The sequence below is a fragment of the Helianthus annuus genome, chromosome 14, assembly GCF_002127325.2.
Source record: "Helianthus annuus cultivar XRQ/B chromosome 14, HanXRQr2.0-SUNRISE, whole genome shotgun sequence".
Taxonomy (NCBI): Eukaryota; Viridiplantae; Streptophyta; class Magnoliopsida; order Asterales; family Asteraceae; genus Helianthus; species Helianthus annuus.
This window is the reverse complement of record NC_035446.2, coordinates 166,317,705-166,332,092: the sequence shown is the minus strand read 5'-3', so window position 1 is coordinate 166,332,092 and position 14,388 is coordinate 166,317,705. Positions and strand designations below refer to the sequence as shown.

Sequence of the window (14,388 nt, the reverse complement as noted above, 5' to 3'; positions counted from 1 at the left end):
TAGAAAGAAAAAAAACAAACAAACACACTGTTAGTCTTTTTTCTAATATACATGATAATTGTCACATTAAAGTGAACCCGTAAAAAAAATTGATTTTCTTTAAAGATATAGATTAACTTTTTTTTCTAATAAACGGTAATATCATAGGAAAACATGGTTGTGTGTGATTTATTTATTTATTTATGTCTAAGCTTCCATATAAAATTTATTGAAATCCAACTTGTATCCAACGATACATTTTTTATGATCATTTAGGGAAAATATCAAATAGTAAGTTTATTTTGGATAGAAAGTGTATGAAACAATAGGATTAGGACATGTGACAACATTTAAAATAAAGAAAAAGGGTATTTTAGTCAATCCAACCCTTTCTTCTTCCTTTTCAAAACCCAGTAACTTCAAAACCCACCACTTTCAAAACCCATCATCTTCAACCATTTCTTCACTTTCTATCTCAATAATCACTACATTATAGTGCGATTTTCATCACCAATCAATGATTCAAACATCCGATCAACGTGTTCTTCAGCTTTTTTGAAGAAAACCCAGTTTAATTTCATACAAAATCTCGTTTTCCCCGGTGATTTTAAAGATAATCACTCGATCCGTTCGATTCGAGGGCTGAATCAATCATTCTAAAATCGTCAATTGTTGAAGAAATCACTTCGATCAATGTAAGAAATTCTTTAATTTCAGTTTTACGATCTGGGTTTTTGATTTAGTCATTGCGTTTTACGATCTTGGCGGGGGTCCGGGGGCAGCGCCCCTGGTAGCGGGGTCCCAGGGGCGGCAGCCCCTGGCGGGGTCCAAGGGGCAGAGCCCCTGGCTGGGGTTGAGCTGCACATACAACTATTGTCATGGTTCAATTGCGTTTTAGAACTAAAACATTTCTATGTGTTTTATGGCCATTTCGTTTTAGAAAACACATTCTTGAAGTGTTTTTGGTGCATTGCGTTTTAGGTAAAACACTTTTTTAGGTGTTTTCAGTTCATTGCGTTTTACAAATAACACTTTATTTTGTTTTTTAGGCAATTGCGTTTTAGAATAAGTCATTTTTAAGTGTTTTCTAGCCATTGCGTTTTACAAATAAGACATTTCTTTGTGTTTTTGGTGCATTGCGTTTTAGGTTAAACACTTTTTTATGTACTTTCAGTCCATTGCGTTTTAGAAAACAGATATTTTAAGTGTTTTATGGCCATTGCGTTTTACAAATAAGACATTCTTTGTGTTTTTGGTGCATTGCGTTTTAGGTAAAACACTTTTTTATGTGTTTTCAGTCCATTGCGTTTTAGAAAACAGACATTTTAAGTGATTTATGGCCATTGCGTTTTACAAATAATACATTTCTTCGTGTTTTTGGTGCATTGCGTTTTAGGTAAAACATTTTTTTATGTGTTTTCAGTCCATTGCGTTTTAGAAAACATACATTTTAAGTGTTTTATGGCGATTGCGTTTTACAAATAAGACATTTCTTTGTGTTTTTGGTCCATTGCGTTTTAGGTAAAACACATTTTTATGTGTTTTTAGTTCATTGCGTTTTAGAAAGTACATTTTATTTTGAGTTTTTAGGTATTGCGTTTTAGAAATAAGACATTTCTTTGTGTTTTATGGCCATTGCGTTTTACAATTAAGTCATTTCTATGTGTTTTTTGTGCATTGCGTTCTAGAAAAATGTTATTTTTTAGGTTTTTTTTCATTGCGTTTTACGTAACTGGGGGCTTTTCTATTGCGTTTTACGCAACTGGGTTTAAAATTTTTTTTTGAAAATATAGCAATTGTATACTCGTTTTAAAGATAAAAAAACGCTCGTTTTTTGGTGCAATTTTTATAAAAAAATAATGTCGTATGAAAGAGTTATTGACGTTTAAAAAATGGGGGGGAATTGGAGGAGAGAGAAACTATTGGCTTGGATTGACTAGAATACCCCTCAACAAACTCACGCGCCTTTTTTCTTCTCTTCAATTTCTCTGATTTAATCTTAGCCCTTGATTAACTAAATGGATGGTCAAGATCACTTCCTAGCCTTCCTAGCCAAATAAACTTCATATTGTATCTTCACCCTGATCCTGTGATGTAGAAAAGTATGTAATTTTGGACTAATTCGATTTTTAATAAATATATTGAAAACCAGAATGAAAATGATAACATATAGCTATGTCTTAGGTTTTTTCAATATTAATCGCATGTTATTGTTGAAAAACTTAATCGCATGTTAAATAAAATTTATACTATATAATAAAAGAAACCTCTAAATGAACACGTGTCATTCATTTGAGCGTTCTCTTCTATTTAGTTTTAAATATTTATTTTTTATAATTAAAAGTAGTCATTATATCACATAAGTAGTTATTAATCTATATATCTATATAACTATATAAAGCATCTCCCATGGATATAATAGTCATTTATAGCCCTAATTTTAAGATGGCATATGAAAAGTCAGTTAAAATCCCTATTTTTTTCCATTTTCTACCATTGTTGCCCCTCTCCCTTAACAAACCGGCCTCCAACTCATTGTCATTCTCGAATATCAATCACCATGGTTCAATGCGACCTTTCAGTACTCGTCAGTTCCCAACTCCCCTATAACCTAATGTTCGTTTCAGGTTCCATCAATGGCGATGAATCTCATCTCCCCTCTAGCCTGTTTTTCGATTCTTACCTCAATCGACCCGATCTTGTAAGATGGATAGATTGTTAAAAAATCTAGGGTTCAATGTCAGAACCGCAAGGTGAAAATGAAGATTAGAGTTGATTTCAGATCCACCCACGAAGATTCAGAAACAGGTAACCCCTAACCCTAGGTGCTTCGATTTGTTTTTTTTATTTCTCTATTAATGAGATTGTTCATCTTGCTTTTCCTAATGGGGATGTGAAAGTGAAGAGTGGTTATTGGGCGAATTCGCGAGGTGGAAGTGCTGCTTGTGGGATTGTAAGATTCTCTACTAAAAGATCCGGAGAGGTAATAGTTTAAGAATCTTGATGAATTAATGATTAATCAGTGATTATTTGAAAAGATTCTTGATTGTAAATAAAAATTTGTTCTGTTTTGAATTTAGATTGGTCGTCTTCCAATGGAGTGGTCAAAGTGTTTGATTCCGCTTGTTACTTCAAAAAAGGTTAAAGTTCTTGGTAGATGTGTGGCTGCACCAGCAAGTCTCAGCATGATGCAAGAGATTATGCTTTACATAAGGTGATATATGTATATATTTATCTTCTTTTTGTAGGCATGATTATAGTTCTTATATATTAGTTATATGTTTTTGTGTTTGTTTTGTTGGGTAGCTTTTATATTCATCGTTCGATATTCACTGAAGATGGAAATTGTTCATGGAAGTTAGATTCTCCATCAAACATTGACACTACAATTTATCCTTTGTTAACTTTGTTCAAATTGTTGAAAAAGAGCCCATTTCAAAAGGTATTTGATTTTTTCAAATTTAGCTTCTAGAAGGTTTAAGCTAATGAAGTTTGTAACAAATATTAATGGAGTTCTGATGCTGTTGTTAACTGTATTCTATCCAGGCTGAGTTTACACCAGAAGAGCTTGATACTCGTAAACGCGCGCTTACTCTTGAAGTATGTTTGCTTGATCAATACCCTTTATTTGTTTTGTTGTTTACATTTTCATGTTTAGGGTATTATTGTTTCAAAATTTGTATTTGTTTTGGAACTATACGTTTGATTTTGATATCATTAGTAGTGACAAGTCAACCTATTTTGAGTTCCTATTAGTGGTGTGCACGGTTTGGTTTGAGTTCCTTTCGGCATAAATTGAATTGGTTGAGAGATGGTGTAGCTCCTGTTTCCAACCTGTCTGATTTAGAAGGTGATTGATTGGAAATTCCCGGTTTCAAGCTTGAACTTTCAACGTTTAACAAGTCTCACCTGCCGTGCTGTGTGTGTGAAACCACCGTGATTGATTGATTGGAATATTCTACGATCTGACAGACGCCAAATCTTCCTGATGGTAAACTGCATTCTCGATTGATCGATTGTTTGTTTGTTTGTGTACTCATCAGTGCCAAACGCCCAAACTTAGTGCTTGATTGATGTAGCTTCTTCGGCTAGGAAGAACCCATCAGCACTTTCACGTCCGGTAAGTGTTTGATGAAATGTCTCAGTCAGTAAGTGTTTTAAAGGGCTCTTGTATCTGTCTTTTTAGTCACTTGTTTAATGATTCTTGTTGAGATTAGTCATTCTGAAGTGATATTCTTGATGGTTATGTAAGAAATCTTGGAGATACGTTCCTATTTTCAACTATTGTTGGTAAACTAACCCACATTCAGATCTTTATTTGTGTGCATTGTGCCGTAATTGCAGTTGTTTACATGGTGGAATTCATGTCCTATATGGCTATCTTTTGTAAATATTTTAGAATAGATGTTTTCTTTCTGAGTCCCCTTTCTTTTTATCGGCAGGCACTTGGAGGGGCCATCTAAAATCTAAAGGCTAAAACTCACAGACATCAATATTGACATTAAAAGAGTCCCTAATAAGAAAACCATGGTTGCTGGTATAGGTATTGAAGTTTTTTCTTATTTGCAGATGTGAAGAACAAGTGAAAGAGCAGTTCTTAGGGAAGAAAGATTATCTTCTAATTTGTATGTTCTTGAAAAAAAAGGTACAACTTGAACTTATTATTAGTTAAAAAAAAGTGTGTTATTTATATGTCGGTTAGCATCCAGATTTTGATAGCTCAAGATGGCTGTTTTGCGAAAGGGAATATCTATGTACTCCAGTTACAAGACCATCTAGGAAATGTGAAAATGACACCAATGGTAAGTGGATTTTTCCAAATTCAATAGTAACATTTATATAAATAATATTTAAGATTTGAGTTTGTATCAAGAGCTAATGAATCTACTCATGAATTTGTAGCACCGAAGAAGATCCCAAAAGAGAAGGATCCAGTTCCTGATCATATTCATCATCCTTATTTTATTGGCACGTTGAACTCTAAAGATGCGCAATATAAACCGGTAACTAGACATCTAATAGCCAATTTTTTTTTGGCTTGATCATGGCAAATGTGTGATTAATAAATATTCTGGTTCAGTATGTTCCAATCAATTTCGTAAGGGCAAACCGTCACCGATTAAGCACTGGAGGGATGATTCTTAGATATGTTCAAAGTCAAACGTCGTGGATGGCTGAGATAAGGATTCGTGCGAATAGTTACATAATAGGAGGATGGCATGATTTTTATAGTATGTCTTATCAGTTATCATCATATTGTCTTCTGATTTCACGTGCTTACTTTCAAGATACACAATCACTGTAGCTTCAAGTGAAAATAACAGTTCTTACTGGCAAAGTAAATACTTCATCTAACCACTAATAGAAAATTATATTTCAAAATGAATTTTACATTCAAGAAACCACTTTATGTTTGTAGGGTGCATATGGTGAAGTTTATAAAGTAAAATGGCATGGTACAGAAGTTGACGCAAAGACGATCCGGTAAACCCATACTTCAATGGCTTACAGAATCGAAAGAAACCGCACTTGAAAAGTGGGAATGTATTTTATCCGGGGAACTGCAGCAGAAGCCGAAAAAGTTATTAGGCAGTGGAAGCGGACCGAAATTACCACAACTTAGAGCCCGTTGTTTTTAGTATTCGCTTTTGTTATTATTAAAGTTTTCTGTTATTGTCAGGTTCAAACTTTCAGACTTTCAAACTTTTAGTTCATTTCTTGTTTTTACGTCGGTTGTTTTATTTTTATAGATATATCGAGGCGTTAAACTGGCCACTGGGGTCTGGGGATACGAGTTTGATATAAGTTGCATGGGTGACGATGCCACAGCTAAGAAGTGGAGCAAGGAGATCAAAACAGTTAGTTAATCTCCAGCCTGCTACTCATCCGATTGACCAAACGGAAAACGACACCGCACCAACGAGAACCAGAAGGAAGACGGGTGGTGGAAGGGGACGAGATGACGCTGGGCTTGTGGCGGCAACGATAGGTAGATCGGTGGCTGGCGGTAGAGGCAGAGGTGTTAGATTGATTGATTTGGACCTGGAACCACTGTCTGAAGTTGTTCCTGAACTTGTAGCTCGTGGAGTTGGTGAGCTTGCGTTTAATAGAATCGACGCGGTTGCAGATAAAGATATAGCAATGGACGGTGGAAGTGGTAATAAAGTTATCGGAGTTGAAGAAGATGGAAACACACCTGCCGTGCCCGAAAGGGTAAATACGCATTTTTTCTTCAACTTTTGGATAATCAGAAGCAGATTTGTACAAACATTAAAAACTGATTCTTTTGATTTGAAGCCACAATAATCAGATAACCATTTAGCTTATTTATTGTAAATTAACATGTGCTGATGGGTTGATGCAGGTACGAGTAGGCAACTCTCCTATATATAAGACCGATAGAAAGTTGGGTAAGGGTGGTTTTGGACAAGTTTATGTTGGTCGGAGGGTAAGCAGCGGAACCTAAAGAACAGGCCCCGATGCATTTGAGGTATGTTAAAACAATAATATAAGTTTTTCATATCAATTGATCGTTCATATCATCAACAATTTGGATCCTCTTGAGATTCTATTTTTAGGTAGCATTAAAGTTTGAGCATCGTAGTAGAAAGGGTTGCAACTATGGTCCTCTGTATGAGTGGTAAGTTTACAGGTATTTAATAATCTGTTTATTTTAGCATATTTAGAGGAATATAGTAATCTCGTATATGAGGTTATGAACCTCAAGTTTCAACATTATGATCTAATTACAGATTTCCGTTACCAAAGCTCGTTGAATGGTTGTTACGGGATTCCGTGGGTTCTCACTACAAGGGACATCAAGGCGATTTTTACATTCTGGCGAGTTTCGGCTTTTGACTTTGACATCATGAACCACTCAGTTTGTAGTTGAATTATTTGTATTTATATTTTTTATGGTTTTATATGGTCAAATAGTGGGGCTTGAGTCATGGTTAGAGTTACTGAGTTGTAGGAGTAGTGGTTATAGTTGGTTTCCTTCATTTACCTAGCTAAATGTGTGTATATATGTATGGTTTCGCAATGATAAAAGTGTGGGTATTCAAGTAGTAACATAAGTTTCCTGTTCGTGAGTTTGTTTTGAGTGCAATTGAAGCTTGAAACCCAACAAGATAAGTTGTGTAAAGGGATAAATATGTTCGGGTGTTGACGAACCTAACTCATCCCAACCCAGGTTCGCATGTTTTGCTCTTTTCCATGTTGACTCCGCCGCAACGCGCGGGTTTCCCACTAGTGTTAATTAAAGTATTAGATTCGTAGATTTTGAAACAACCCATAACAATCTTATACATAAATTTTTTTGAATTAATAATTATGTTTGTTGATAAACATTCGAGGTAATTAAAAGAAATATATATATCATTAGTTCCTTTTTGTAAATAAGAAACTATATTCTATAAAAAAAAAAGTTGTTTTGAATGAAAATGACAAACATGACCAAACCTAAAGGACGATTTTGGCAATTTACTCAAATAATAATAAAAAGGTATATCTTTAAAAACCCTGAATATTTACACAGGTTGAATACAAATTTGAATACTAAATAGTAAAAAATTATATCTTAAAAAACCCATATATTAAATGGGTTTTGTATATTACTTTGTTTGTTCTGAACAGTGGCGGAACTAGAAGAAATATTCAGGGGTATCCCAATTTTTTTTACGATACATTTATAGAACATAGTTTTTTTTACCTGCATTACGGGGCGGGGCCGATCCTGAAAATTCAAGTGCCCTGGGTGAGCCAAAAAAAGGCCCTTAGGCCTTACCGAATTAAATTTTATAAACTAGTTTTTTTTTTAAGTTATTAGTATTTAGGTTAACGAATCAATATTAAGCATATCACATTTGGGCTAGGCTTTATGAATTAATATTGGCAATAAGTTTTTAGATATTAGATTGGGATAGGTTTATTTTTAATTTTTAGATCGAAATTAAACAATTCAAGAACTCAAGAAGAAAAGAAATAAAGAATACTCACAACTCACAATCACAATTAGCACAACAATCTAATACACTATTGGGTTATTATTTGGTTATTTGGGCTAATTACTATTGGGCTATCATTTGTTTTTTTGGGCTAATATAATCAGTATTATTTGGGCTTGATTTCAGTTTGTACATTTTTTTTTCAGGGGTGTCCTAGTACTTGTTGAGGGGTGTCCTTAGTATAAAAATCGAAAAAAAAAATAAAATTTTACACTACCGGAAAAAAGTTGAGCCGTAGCCCGTGCTACACCCCAACCTACATTAGGTCCGCCCCTGGTTCTGAATAGTTAAAAAAATAGTTTGTGTAGTGATTGGTGCACTATATCTATACCAGTTAGATCCATGTTTGAATATTACAAAACATATATCTCATCTACTTTTATTTTAACGTTAAAATCATATCACACATGCCCTTAATAGGATTGGAACCTACTACCATTTGTAGGGGTGTGTACGGTTCGGTTCGGTTTGTGGGCAAAACCAAAACCAAAATGTCGGTTTTTGCCTTTTTAAAACCGTTCGTTTCGGTTTTTCGGTTTTATCACCAGTTCGGTTCTGTTTTTTAAACAAAATTATGTAAGATTCAAAAATAAAAAGTATAATTTAAATTTAAGAATATTTCTTATATGTTTACATTTAAGTTAGTATATTTAACCTATTAATTAAAAATGTTCACATAAACCTAACATTCTAATCTCTTTTATGTTTCTCCAAAGTTTTTTCTAAGACATTTTCTTTTATAATACTTTGGAGATTATGTAATTTATATATTAAATTTTGTTATTGTTGTATGCAATAAATAAATCATCTCAATTTTAAATAAACATGTTGATGTTTTTATTATAAATACTTAATATTCAAGAATAAAATTAATAATTTCTAAAAGTATGGGTTAAATGCTTGAACAGCTTACACTTAAACATAAAAATAAATGGTTTTTTTCGGTTACTGCTCGGTTATTTCGGTTTTCTGCTCAGCCCTAACCATTTGGTTGGAGAATACACCACTTTATCATTAGGCTATCCCCTTAAGGACATATCTCATTTACTATTTTCATACTTTTTTCTTCTGTTGTACAATTATTGCCGCTTATTAAAAGCTACTTAATTTAATATTTTATTGATCCAACCACGTATAATACATATGTTTTAACCTAATAATAAATAAACAAAACAAAGTACAATGCTATAAATAATAGACAGTGCATCAACATTCATTTTTTAAGACACATTTTGATGACTGTATGAGTTAATCGATTAAATTACATTTTATTCAACTTGTGTTATACACAGTTTTATTCAATCATTATAATACACCGTTTTATTCAACCAGTGCAACACACAAGTTCTTTTTAAGAAATAATTTTTCTATCACTTAATATATAAAACTATATTTATTTAACCCGTGTAACGCACGGGGTTCTAATCTAGTTGAAATATATTTAAAATCTATCAACAAAAAGGTGCAATGTGAATGGCCCAACCGACAAAACTTAACACAAATGTAACCACAGGAGCCCATTCTAAAAAGGGAGAAATTTTCAATAAGTACTTGGTGAAATAGGACTTCAGTGTCCCTACCTTAGATCGTGATATGCCCATTTGAAAAACTCTAAAAAAATTCCACATGTGATCATTTACCTTCAAATTAACCTTTTAAAAAAAGCCAACATCCTAAGATATTTAGCTGTTTTACACTATGTGTAGTGGGTAATGTTATTGGGCGTGAAGTGACAAAAATCACGCCCCATAATGCCCCGTACACCGCCTCCCTAGCCATGATCTTTAGAAAATTGGTGTTGGCGTGATTATGAAAACACCAGTGAAGAAAATTGAGGGGCTTGAAGGGAGTGCCTTAATGCCACATGTCACATAACCCCATAGGAGGGGCATTATCATAATTCTCCACTACACATGATCTTAGAATAAATGCACGTGTGAATTGTGCTTAAATCGGTCGGATCAAACTCAATCAAGCCTAAAAATGAAAGATGATAGAAATGAACTTCAAGCTAAACCGTTCTTGAATTGAACAAGTACACATATTTACGTTTTCTTTATAATACACGCCTTTTCAAGTTTATATCTCTAATATAAATTTATTTATTGAATTTGACCAAACCAAACTGAAAACCCAATTTTTGAAATCATACAACTTACAAGAAGACCAAAATCAAAAAAATGTCTAAGAAAGAAGAACAAAAATGAAACGTGCATAAAATCAACAGAGTTTTGCTCCACTTACCAATTAACCACGGAGTAAATCCACCACTTATCGCCTAGTAGTAGAAAGACTTGGGTTCTTTAATGAAGACCCAAGTTCAATCACAACTAGTGTCATTTTGGTGGGTTTTCGTCCCAACGTGTGTTACGCTAGATAGTTCTGCTCTTGTGATAGCACAACGACTGCCAAATAACAGTCGGCGATTTAGTTTCCCAAGAGAACGGGACGCTCTAATTTGAGAAGTGTAGAACCATGAAGTGACGTACGGCCCCCACATGTTTATTAGCAAAATTGAAAGGAGAGTAGATGATGATGACACAACAATCCAAACGGTGCATGGCGGTGCATGAACCCAAGTCCAAGTCTACGTAGAAAACGTCATGGGTGATATATTAAGACGTATTTAAAACATATTTACGCATACAATTTCATTTACTATAAATTATCCTTACATTTATTCTACAAGGGTTGGGCTATATAGAAAACCCTATCTATATAAAAACCCTAGAAAACCCAACCTTCCGACATTTTTTTTTTTTGAAAAACATAACACATATAATATACATGTTTTTAATACTTTTGGGCCAAAAAAATCAAAAGCGCCGAAGGGATAATTTAAAAAAAAAAAAATTTCAGCAATTTCTGTCTTTTGTGCCTAACACATGTTAGGCACTGAAATTTGTTTATTTTTTTTAAAAAAAATCCCTTCGGCGCTTTTTTGTTTTTTTTGGCCCAAAACACTCTAAAACATGTATATTACATGTGTTATTTTTTTCAAAAAAAAAAAAATGCCGGGAGGTTGGGTAAAAATAGGGGAGATTTGGGTTTTCAGAGTTTTCTACCTAATAAAGGTTTTCTGTCTAGCATTGTCCTATTCTACAAAGCTTATATATATGGAAAATGTATTATCATATATCTTCTTTCTAAATATTAATTTAAAAAATAAAAAAAAACACCGGCTAGAAAAATATATAACGTCACCGGCCCATAGTGTCTTCGTTTTTTTTTCTTTCCAAATAGCTTGTTTGTCTCCTTTCTGTTTTTTTGTATCATCTTGCATTCACGTCATACAAAACAAAACAAAAAGAAAGAAATATCTTACTAATTTCTTGTGTGATTGTCATTGTCCCACGCATTTCAAATTCATGTGTGATTGTCATTGTCCCACGCATTTCAAATTCTTGTGTGATTGTCATTGTCCCACGCTCTAACATTTCAAATGTCGTGTTGTATGGCTTAGAATCGACTTCTTTGTTTTTTAACTCTCAAAAACTAACCTATTTACTGTGTTGTAGTTAGTGGCGGAGCTAGCCCATTAATTTAGGGGTATTCCGAAAAAAATTACCGTGTAATCATATAATAATAAAAAACGATCATAAATAAAGTAAAACAAATAACTAATAGATTTGTACTCTTTTTTTTATAGTTTAAAATCGTTTTATCACATCGTCGTCTTTTACTTTATCAAAAGTTTGTTTTTCGACCTCACAAACCATAGCATTGTTCAAATATTTAGGCCTATTCAATTTAGAAAAACATATCAAAAGTTTGTTCCCGTGCTACTGCTCGTTACCCTATGGTTCCGCCCCTGGTTGTAGTCAGATGGTGAGAATTAGTTGTAAAGGCATGGGAGGGATCAAACACTGGCACGTGGGCCACCTGATTTACTCTAGGACATATGATTATCACTCTCATGTTGGCTGTAGGACCGGTCGGTGTGGGACTCCTCGTGGTGGCCTACATCAACAATAACCGACCAAATACTTTTTTTTTACTTGTGTCACTCTTTGTAAATGTTAGATGAAACTGTGTCACTTGAATGCCAAATACGTAAATAAAATATAAAACGATTATTGAATATATAAAATTTCAATAGTCTTGTTATGTGACATTGGTGTAATCTTAATACGTGGGTTTGCCAATGCTCTCAAATACTATAATGATTCTTGTTAGCTCAATAAAATATTGATTTACACCTTAAATTTGGTCTTTTAACAAGTAGTACTATTTTTTTTAGATTGATTATTAAATTTAAGTTTTCTAGGTTGTCTCCATAACACGTAGATTTGTATATTGATATTATCCTCCTGGAGGCTGATTCAAGTTTGTCTTCGTAATATGTAGATTTGTATATTTATATTATCCTCTTGGAGGCTGAACTGGAGATGTAAAAATCTGGTGTTTTCGGAAAACCGCTTTGGGTTATAAACTTATTTAGGAGGAAAATAGTTCGAACCTATTAAATCGATTGTGTCGGGTTCAAACCAGTTTGAGACCAAAAAACCCCGTTATTTTACATGTTTTTCAAATCCAGTCGAGTACAAACCTGTTTCAAGGAAGAATTCAAGTATATGAACTAACGGGTTGGGTCAGGTCAATACCGGTTTTTTTTTTTTTTTTTTTTTTTTTTTTTTTTTTATAAAGGGGTTCAGGTTGTAATTCAATTTGACAGGCCCAAATCGGTTTTTTTATTACACCTCTAACCAGAACAATAAAGTATGGGCTGAAAGCCTTCAAAGTGATTGATATATTGTTGGGCCACGACATTTTGATCCATTAGTTATAAATGTGTGGCTGTTAGAGAAATTTTGGTGTCTCCCCTAGCATCGTTCTGACTCTGAACAACCAACAAGGAAAGTACGTAACACCCTGGAAGCTTGATATTTATTGAAATGAAAAATGAGTGAAATACGTGCTTCAAATTCATACATTTAAACTACTTATTTGGTAGTCATATAATTTTTAAATATAAATGCATGAAAAATGGAATTTGTTGATTAGAAATTTAGTATATAAAAATGGAATTTCTTAAAATCAAACTTTATTAAAAGGATTAACAAATAGTTAACCGCACATCTTACATCACCAAGTTTTACATACCCATACACAATAGATCAAAACTGCACCAACTATCCCATGTAAGTTCTAATGCTTTTGCTCGATTCTTGCACCATAAGTAACTAAGCGTCTTTCTCTCCTCTTTGATACTTCCCAGATTCTAAGACTTTTAACGGAAAACGAATCTGACCCGTCCAAAGACCAACTTCATATGTCAATTTCCAGTTTCCGTGCTTAAGCCAGCAATTGAATCGTTCAGTTCCTGCAATTCCATAAGCTACTTTTCAGTAAACGGTTGTTTAGACCAGCAAAAAGACGGTACCCACATTAAGCCGCTCCTCCATAGTAGACCATTTGTTCTTTTCCAGGCTAAAAAGGTGTGGAAAGTTGCCATGCAATGGTATTGAGGAATGATTCAATACTCCCATGCAGCATCCACGTGATAGTTTGAATTAGACCTGGCAAACAGGTCGGGTCGGGTTGGGTCGGGTCATGGGTCAAAACGGGTTCGGGTTGAAACGGGTTCGGGTCAAAACGGGTCAATTAAAAAAAGGGTTGTTTTGGTTCGGGTCGAAACGGGTTTGGGTCAAAACGGGTTCGGGTCGGAACGGGTTCGGGTCGGAACGGGTTCGGGTCGGAACGGGTTCGGGTCAGAACGGGTTTCGGGTCGGGTCGGGTCAGGTTGGTTAAAAAAATGTTTTTTTAAAAAAAAATGATTGTACGGGGCAATTTTGTATGGTCAACACTACAGAACTAACAAATGACTACACATCTCTTATATATATATGAGTGACAAAAAAACCGAGCTTAAAACTGTAACTCTCCAACTAACTATAGCAGATATAGAGACCTAAAAACTGCCACATGGAAAAACTCACAGCTCACCATGATGGCAATGCAATAATAGTAAAATAGTTCTAACACAGTCGCAAGCAAAATGTTGGGATCGACTGAATCGCCAAAACATCAACAATTAAGACAAAGTCGCAGATAATGAATCTGAGGCAGTGGAACTAACACCATATCTCGAATGAAGTGGTATGGGTCGAAATGGTTCGATTCGAAACGACACTGGTCGAAACCGTACGGTCGAAACGGTTCGATTCGAAACGGTACGGGTCGAAACGGTTCGCGTCGAAACGGTACGCGTCGAAACAGTACTGGTCAAAACGTTACGGGTCGAAACGGTACGCGTCGAAACGGTACTGGTCGAAACGGTACTGGTCGAAAAGGTACTGGTCGAAACGGTACGGGTCGAAACGGTACTGGTTGAAACGGTACTGGTCGAAACGGTACGGGTCGAAACGGTAGTGGTCGAAACGGTACGGGTCGAAACAGTTTG

At 34.6% G+C, this 14,388-nt stretch overlaps 1 non-coding gene across 11 annotated transcripts; it reads left to right on the top strand.

Annotated features, from left to right (window-relative positions):
• Window positions 1-2,452: 2,452 nt before the first annotated feature.
• LOC110904804 lies at window positions 2,453-7,050 on the top strand. 11 transcript variants are annotated; one of them, XR_004879815.1, is made up of 14 exons: window positions 2,455-2,787; window positions 2,880-2,962; window positions 3,060-3,193; window positions 3,286-3,421; window positions 3,526-3,579; window positions 3,736-4,099; window positions 4,549-4,624; window positions 4,689-4,781; window positions 4,882-4,982; window positions 5,060-5,317; window positions 5,399-6,192; window positions 6,344-6,469; window positions 6,558-6,619; window positions 6,732-7,050. It is a non-coding gene; the product is annotated as an uncharacterized LOC110904804 (transcript). The 11 variants fall into 11 exon arrangements; XR_004879823.1 differs by having other exon boundaries at window positions 6,545-6,619; XR_004879818.1 differs by having other exon boundaries at window positions 2,454-2,787; window positions 3,526-4,624; window positions 5,399-5,659; window positions 5,730-6,192.
• Window positions 7,051-14,388: the final 7,338 nt, after the last annotated feature.